This window comes from Mobula hypostoma, chromosome 22 (assembly GCF_963921235.1).
Source record: "Mobula hypostoma chromosome 22, sMobHyp1.1, whole genome shotgun sequence".
In the NCBI taxonomy this organism is placed as follows: Eukaryota; Metazoa; Chordata; class Chondrichthyes; order Myliobatiformes; family Myliobatidae; genus Mobula; species Mobula hypostoma.
In genome coordinates, this window is record NC_086118.1 from 15,690,490 (window position 1) to 15,699,146 (window position 8,657).

An 8,657-nucleotide genomic window follows, 5' to 3' on the forward strand; every position below is an offset into this window, starting at 1 on the left:
CATTATCCTACATTTCTCAAGACTGTATTCCACCTGCCACTTTTTTGACTAGTCTTCCAATTTGTCTAAGTCCTGCTGCAATTGCATTGCTTCCTCAGTACTCCCTCCCCCTCCCCCTACCTTTGTATCATCTGCAAACTTTATCACAAAGCCGTCAATTCCATTATCGAAATCACTGATAAACAATGTGAAAAGGAGCAGTCCCAATACTGATCCCTGAGGAATATCACTAGTCACCAGCAGCCAACCAGAAAAGGCTCCTTTTATTCCCACTCGCTGCCTCCTGTCTGTCAGCCATTACACTATCCATGCCAGTATCTTTCCTATAACACCACAGGATTTTATTTTGTTAAGCAGCCTCACGTGTGCCATCTTGTCAAATGCCTTCTGAAAATCCAAGTAAATGATATCCACTGCCTCTCCTTTGTCCACTCTGCTTGTTACTTCCTCGAAGAACTCTGAAAGATTTGTCAGTCAAGATTTCCCTTCACAGAAACCATGCTGACTTTGACTTATTTTATCATTAGTCTCCAAGTACCTCAAAACTTCATCCTTAATAATACACTCCAACACTTTCCCAACCACTGAGGTCAGACTAACTGGCCTATAATTTCCTTTCTTATGCCTTTCTCCCTTCTTAAAGAGTGGAGTGACATTTGCATTCTTACAGTCTTCCGGGACCATGCCAGAAACAAGTGATTCTTGAAAGATCATGACTAGTGTATCCGCTATCTCTTCAGTAGCCTGTCTCAGGACTCTGGAGTGTAGTCCATCTGATCCAGGTGACTTATCCACCTTAAGACCTTTGAATTTGCCGAGCACTTTTTCCTTTGCAATGGCACTCACTCCTGCTCCCTGATCCTCACAGACCTCTGGCACACTGCTAGTGTCTTCCACAATTAAGTCAGATGCAAAGTACCCATAAGTTCATCTGCTATTTGTTTGACGTCATTACTACCTCACCAGCATCATTTTCCAGTGGTGCAATATCAACTCTCACCTGCCTTTTACTCTTTATATAACTGAAAAAAATTGGTATCCTGTTTTATATAATTGGCTTGTCTGCCCTCATATTTCATCTTGTCCCTCCTTTAGCTTTTTTAGTTGCCTTTTATTGGATTTTAAAAGCTTCCCAATCATCTAACTTCCCACTCTCTTGTGATACCTAATGTACCCTTTCCTTGGCTTTTACGCAGTCCTTAACTTCCCTTGTCAGCCACGGTTGCCTACCCCAGCCATTAGAGAACTTCTCCTGTGGGACATATCTATCCTGCTCCTTGTGTACTATTTTCAGAAACTTCAGTCATATCTACTCTGCCGTCATCCCCACCAGTATCCTCCTCCAATCCACCTGAGTAAGCTCCTTTCTCATGTCTCTGTAATTCTCTTTATTTCATTGTGATACTGATACATGTGAGTTATGCTTCTCCCTCTCAAATTGCAGTATGAATTCAATCATATCATGATCACTGCCTCCTAAGGGTTCCTTTACATTAAGCTCCTTAATAAGATCTGGCTTATTACACAACACCCAATCTAAGATAGCCTTTCCCTGAGTTGGCTCAAGTGCAGCTGCTCTAAAAAGCTATCTCGTAGGCATTCAACAAGTTCCCTCTCTTGCGATCAGACACCAACCTATTTTCCCAATCCCCTTACATATTGAAGTCCCGTAACTTTTCCATCTCCCTTTGCAATCTTAACCCCGCACCTTGGCTCCTATTTGGAGGCTTATATGTAATTCCCGTAATGTTTTTTTCACCCTTACAATTTCTTAACTCCATCCACAAAGATTCAAAATTCTCCGACCCACTGTCACCTCTTTGTATGTCATCTCTTAGCAACAGAGCCACATTACCACCTATGACTTCCTGCCTGTCATTTTGATACAAAGCAGCTCCCAACTATGGCCTCCTTTCAACCACGACTCAGTGATGCCCACAATATCATACCGACCAATCCCTGATTGCACTACGTTTGTCCACCTTATTCTGACATACACTCATTTAAATACAGCACCTTCAGTCCTGTATTCTTCACCCTTTTGAATTTTGCCCCTGTGGTACAAATTAACTCTTTGCTCTATCTGCATTTGTACCCAATCATTGCCTTGTCCTTCCTTGCCTTCATGTTACACCCCTCATCTACTTGTAAACCTCCTGGCTCATCTTCAGCTCTGTCATTCTGGTTCCCATCCCCCTGCCATATTAGTTTAAACCATTCTCAACATCTCTAGTAAATCTGCCCGCAAGAATGTTGGTCCCCTCAGATTCAAGTGAAACCAGTCCCTTTCGTACAGGTCCTACCTGCCCCAGAAGAGGTCCCAGTTTTCCAGAAATCTGAATCCCTGCCCCCTGCTTTAATTCTTCAGCCACACATTTATTTGCCACCTCTTTCTATTCCTAAACTCACTGTTGCGTGGCACAGGCAGCAAACCCGAGGTTATTACCCTTGAGATCCTGCTTCTCAGTTTCCTTCTTAATTATCTATACTCTTTTTTCAGGACCTCTTCCCTTTTTCAACCTATGTCAATGGTACCAATACATATCAGAACTTCTGGCTGCTCACCCTCCCTTTTCAGGATACTGTGGATGCATCCAGAAACATCTCAGACCCTGGCATCTGGGAGGCAAACTGCCACCTATGTTTTCTTTCTGCATTCATAGAATCGTCTGTCCGTCCCCCTGACTACAGAATCCCCTTTAACTGCTGCCATCCTCTTCAGTTCCTTACCCCTCTGAGTCTCAGGGCCAGACTCAGTGCCAGAGGCACGGTCGCTGCTGCTTCCCCCAGGTATACCCTCCCCCAACAGTACTCAAAATGGAGTACTTATTGCTGAGGGGGATGGCCATAGGGGTGCTCTCTACTATCTGACATTGCCCCTTCCCTCTCCTGATAGTCAGCCTTTAATTTGTCTCCTGTAGCCTTGGGGTGACTATCTCCCTGTAGCTCCAGTCTATCACTGCCTCACTTTCCCTAACAAGCCAGAGGTCATCGAGTTGAAGCTCTAGTTCCCTAACACGGTCTCTAAGGAACTGCATTTTGATGCACCTGGTGCAGAGATGCATCAAAGTCTCTTGGACGTAGAGACTTCTAGGGTGAAAAGTAAGGATTAGGGAAATTCTACCGTATATCTGCTCTGTCTGAAGATGGGGTGAGAGTAGAAGCATGGGAAAGTGAGGAGATATGAGAATGGGTATTCTCATGTGTCACAGTTTTGACCAAAACACTGACCATCCCTTTGCCTCCAAAGATGCTGCTTGACCTGCTGAGTTCTTACAGCAGTTTATTTTTGCTTCAGAGTAGAGCCAAGACATTTTTACATACATTAAAAACAAGGTGATGAGGGAGAGCACAATGCTGCTCAAGGATAAAATAATTTATTGCCTATCTCTTATTGTCTTTGAACTGCTGTAATTCTGCTGGTGAAACTACACCAACATGTTGATAGGCAGGGAATTGCAGAATTTAGACAGTGAAGGAATAGTCTGCTTTATCATGGATTGTTTTGAGCTTTGATAAGTGTTGTGAAAATTACACTTGGCCAGGCAAGTTGAAGCATTTCTATTTACTATGGACTTGTGCCTGCGAAAGCTAGAAAGGCTTTGGAATTTCAGGATATGAACCACTTGCCATAAGATACCCAGCCTCTGATCTCCAGCCCTATAGCTGGAGGAAGCAGTTCATCAGCATTTGTTTCTTACCAATCTTTCTCACAATATGCGGTGTCTCAACAAGAACATTTGTCAATCTTCTAAACTTTAATCATTTACTCTCTTCATGACACAACCCTTTCATCTAGGAATCAGTGGAATAGATCAACACTGTACTGACTTCAAAGCAAGTGTATTCGTTTTAATGGATGGAGATCAAAACTGAACACAACACTCCAAATGATTTCCGAAGGTCTTTTGTAATCCCAGCAAAATGTCTTTGTTTTCAGTATATAAATTCTTGGTGATATAAGGCAATATACCTTTGACCTACTTCAACCATATAATTACTTGCTCTAATTCTAGTAAGTGCACACTGATATTCCTCTGTATTCCAAAATTCACCATATACCATTGGAAAAGCATTTGGTATTTTCTTCTTCCTAATAAAGATGCTATTATACACCAACTTTTTACCCATTTGCTACACCCTGTGGAGATTCTCTATTATCATTAGTAAATATAGATACCCACGCTCTGCCAAATTATATGGAGCTCAGGATTTATCCCTGTGGACCCACTCATAAGTATTAGCCTAAAAATATATAATTTATTCATATTCTCTGTTTTCTGTCCTTCAACCAACTGCCTGGGTTTAATCGAATTACCAGATCTGCCTATTTGTCCTCTCTCCTTTTGTGGTCTGTCTGCTCTTTCTAAATATTAAGTACCCTGGTACAATTTTATCTGTTGAATGCTCTCTTTTAAAAACAGATTAATTTGAACAAAGCTCAAATTAAAATTTTAACTTCTTACTACCTAAAATTTACATGAGCCATGACTAATACTAAAGACAAATAGCAGTGTATTCATTTTTTTTACCTAATTCTTATATTGATAAAATTGCCACATTAAAACTCCAAGTTGCATTTCATTGATATCCATTCTGAATGACCACTTACATCATTCATTGTAGCTTCAGGCAGAACCTCCAGATGATTCAACTGCTTGCAGCCAATTAAGTAGTTTTTTAGAGTTGTAATCACAGGTTTAATGAAGGGAGTACAGGAACTTTACATCATTCAGTGCATTTTGGGACAAATATAGTCTCTTCACTAGAACTCTCACTACTGAAAATAACATCTACTTTTGCCTTATTATCAGGAACCCATCTGTTTCATGATGTATGCGTCCTGATAAACTTGACCATATTCATTTATAAGGTATCTGTTTGTCTTGGGGCTGGACTCCTTGGCAAATAAGATGTTTATATTAGTTTTAATTCCAATTAACATTTTAAGTCTGATCCCCATTCCCATTCTGAAGTGGTGGTCTACGGCCTCTTCTTATGCCAAGATGAGGCCTCCCTCAGGGTGGAAGAGTAACGCCTTATATTCTGTCTGGGTAGACTCCAATCTGATGCCATGAATATCGATTCCTCCTGCTGAGAAACAAATTTTCCTCATCTCACTTCCTCTGCTCCCCACTCTGACCTTTTACCTCCTCTCATCTCGTCTTGGTGACCCTCCCTCTTCCCTTTCTCCTACAGCACTCTTCTCTGATCAGCTTCCTTCTTCTCCAGCCCTTGTTCTTTTGCACCCTCCTGGCTTCACCTATCAACTTCCAGCTAGATGTAAAGATATGATTGGTAGTAGGGTCCTGTAGAAAATGGTGGAAGTTGTGCAGAATGCTATTTTGGACGCAGAGACTCATGGGCTGGTATGTGAGGACAAGTGTAACTCTGTTGCCAATCAGATGGCGAGTTGATGGGGTGAGCATGGATTTCTAGGGAATGCACGAGATGCGAGTGAGCGCAGCATCAATGATGGAGGAAGGGAAAACCCATTCTTTGAAGAAAGAGAATATCTCGTGTCATTTTTACAAGTGGCAAGATGGGAAGAGGTATAGTCAAGACAGCTGTGGAAATCAGTAGGTTTATAAAATACATCCGTCAACATTTTGTCCCCAGAGATGGAGACAGTGAGAATGAGAAAGGGAAGAGAGGTGTCAAAAGATAGACCAAATAAACTTAAGGGCAGGGTAGAAGTTGGAGGCAAAGTTGATAAAGTTGATGAGCTCAGCATGGGTGCATGTACAGCACTAATGTAGATTTCAGTGTAGCACAGAAGAGTTGTGGAGCATTACTAAGGGAGGTTTGGAACATGGACTGTTCCATGGTGCCAAAATAAAGGCTAGCATAGCTGGAGCCCATGGCTACACCATGAGTTTGGAGAGCGGGGGAGGAACCAAAAGATAAAATGTTGAGGGTTCTGTGGGACAGACAGAGGAGGGTGGTAATCCAGGGGAACTGGCTGTGTTTGTTGTTAAGAAAGAAGCAGAAAGCTTTAAGGCCTTCTCCATGGGAGATAAGTGTTAATAGAGACTGAGCAACCCTGGTGAAAATGCGGATATCAGGGCCATGGAAATGAAAGCTGTTGATGAGACTGGGGGCATGAGAAGTGTTGCAGACGTAGGTGGGGAGGAACTAAACCAAAAGGGATAAAATAGAGTCAAGATATGCGGACATGAGTTCAGTGGGTAGGAGCAAGACGAAACAATGAGCCTATCCAGACAGTCAGGTTTGTGGATTTTCAGTAGGAGATAGAAATGAGCAGTGTGAAGTAAGAGAACTTTGAGGTTGGTGGCAGTGGATGGGAGATCTCTAGAGTTGATGAGGTTGGTGATGGCATGGGAGACAATGGCCCTGAGTGGAGTGTAATCTTTTCCTGCTCTCATACCATCACTTATTGGCTGATCAACCCGAGCCATAAAATTCTCAATCTATTTCAAACAGCTGACAGGAGGATGTCACTTTCACAAAGCATGTCAGACAGAACTGTTAAGATTCTTCTGTAAATACATAATTTCCCCACCATTCCTTGCTACACTATTTATATACCCCAACATTATTATGACCACAAAATTTGAGTAATATTTTTGATGTAAATTATTATCTTTGTATAAACAATGGACGTGAGCTAACCTCATAACATAAAGAGGAACAGGAATTGACCAAATGACCACTCAAGTCTATTTTGCTTTTCACTATGGTAAGACTGATCTTTTACATGAATCACCTTGTTTGGCACTGTCCCCAAATCCTTCTATTCTCTTCATGTTCAGTACACAATAACCAAGTCTTCACAATGCTCTAGGATAGATAGAAAATTCCAAATGTCCACCACTGGCTGAGTGAAGCAATGCCTCTTCTTCACAGCTCTTACTGTCCTATCCTTTATTCTGAAACTGCCCTCTGGTCCTAGACCCCAGTTAGAGAAACATTTTCCCTTCTCTGAGCACATCAAGCCCTTTAAAAATTTAGTATGATTCAAGGAGATCTTCCATTGTTCTTCAAAACTCTAAGCAGTCTATCCTAGTCTTCACAGACTATCTTTTCTTAAGGAGCAAACCTGCCATCCCGGATACAGACCAATTGATTTTTTGCTGCATTCCCTCTGTGTAAATAGTACCTTTCTTCAAAGGTTCAAATGTCAAATTTGATGTCAGAGAAATGTATACAATATACATCCTGAAATGCTTTCTCTTCGCAAACATCCACAAAAACAGATAAGTGCCCCAAAGAATGAATGACAGTTAAACATAAGAACCCCAAAGTCACCCCCCCCAGCACTCCCTCCCACGTGTAAGTGGCAGCGAGCAGGTAAGAAGATTTATACTGTACACAGTACTTCAGGTGCAATCTCACAAGAGCCCCATACAATTACTTGTGGGATATGTAACAACTTCTACAATTTATTTTATATGGATATATAAAAGCTTTCATGTATGTGTATGTGTGTGTATATATATATAAAATAATATAATGTACATACAAGTTGCCCTCAACACAATTTCAATGTTGATATTGGGCTGTCAGAGGAATTAATACACAGTAAGGTATTTTTATTGAGATAATTTCTAAATTGTAAATGCAGCTTGTGCTTGTGAAAAAAAAACACCACCTGTTGGACACAAGCCTATTTTAAAGTTTCAGTGGAACAAAGTTGCTAAAAATTAGTCTTGTTACTTGGCAGCTTTACATTTTCAACTTATATGGCTGTGCTTGTGTCAAAGGGATTATTGCTAATGAATTCCACAGCAAAATGCATATGTTGCTTCTCTAATTATATCCTGATATTAGAATACCAGTTAATGCAACAAGAAAATCTGCTCATCAGGCTTCTGTATGCTAAATAAAGTACTGGATCTGCTGTGCTCACAGAATTAAATGCATATATATAAGTTGTGCCCAGAACAGAGAAGGCTGCTGGTGTCCAACCATTAGGGTAAGTTTCTCACCTACTCTATCTTAAATAGGGGACTACTAAAAATTCAGTGGTGAAATTAAAGTGAGAACCTCATCATATTTTCTAAGATATTAAATAATGTAAGGGGAGAAATTAATCAAGAAAATTCTATCAAAATATGTAAAAGCTAAGGTTTTTTTTCTCTTTGGTACATTTCTATCAGATCCCAAAATGTGTAAAATTAATTTATCCATTGTCTTCTTTTGATAGAATTGCGTGGAAACTTTCTTTCTCTCAGCTGGAACTGAAAAAGGTAGTGCATAATAGAAGAATGAAATGTTTGGATGAAAATATATCATTATTGAAACTGAGATTGATTTTGAAGAGTTGATTACAGTTCGGAGGTAGTGAATAGATTTCAGTTACATGTATATCTCACTTTAATGAATTGGTACGAGTTGTTATTTAACACCAGATTACAAGCAGTTGGTTCGGCATCCACTGGTGCAGTATGATTTATCAAGTATCATGAATAACATTAATATTGCACATTTACTTTACAAAGGTGGCGGGAAGATCATCATTTCCTACAATTTCAAAACAAACCAATCAAAAATATTTAGTACAAAGGAAGCATATCCGGGACATTTATTTTTAATGATATGTTAAAATTACAATGCAATTCTATAAACAGAATACAATTAGAAGATATTTTTAAAATCTTGATTAAGTAGTGCACAGTTGCCATGGCCTTGAAAAG

General features: G+C 40.3%; 1 long non-coding RNA gene across 1 annotated transcript in view; it reads right to left on the reverse strand.

Annotated features, from left to right (window-relative positions):
* Window positions 1-8,657, reverse strand: part of LOC134336485 (uncharacterized) — a 138,596-nt gene that overhangs the window by 18,903 nt on the left and 111,036 nt on the right. The gene's annotated exons all lie outside the window — the stretch shown is intronic.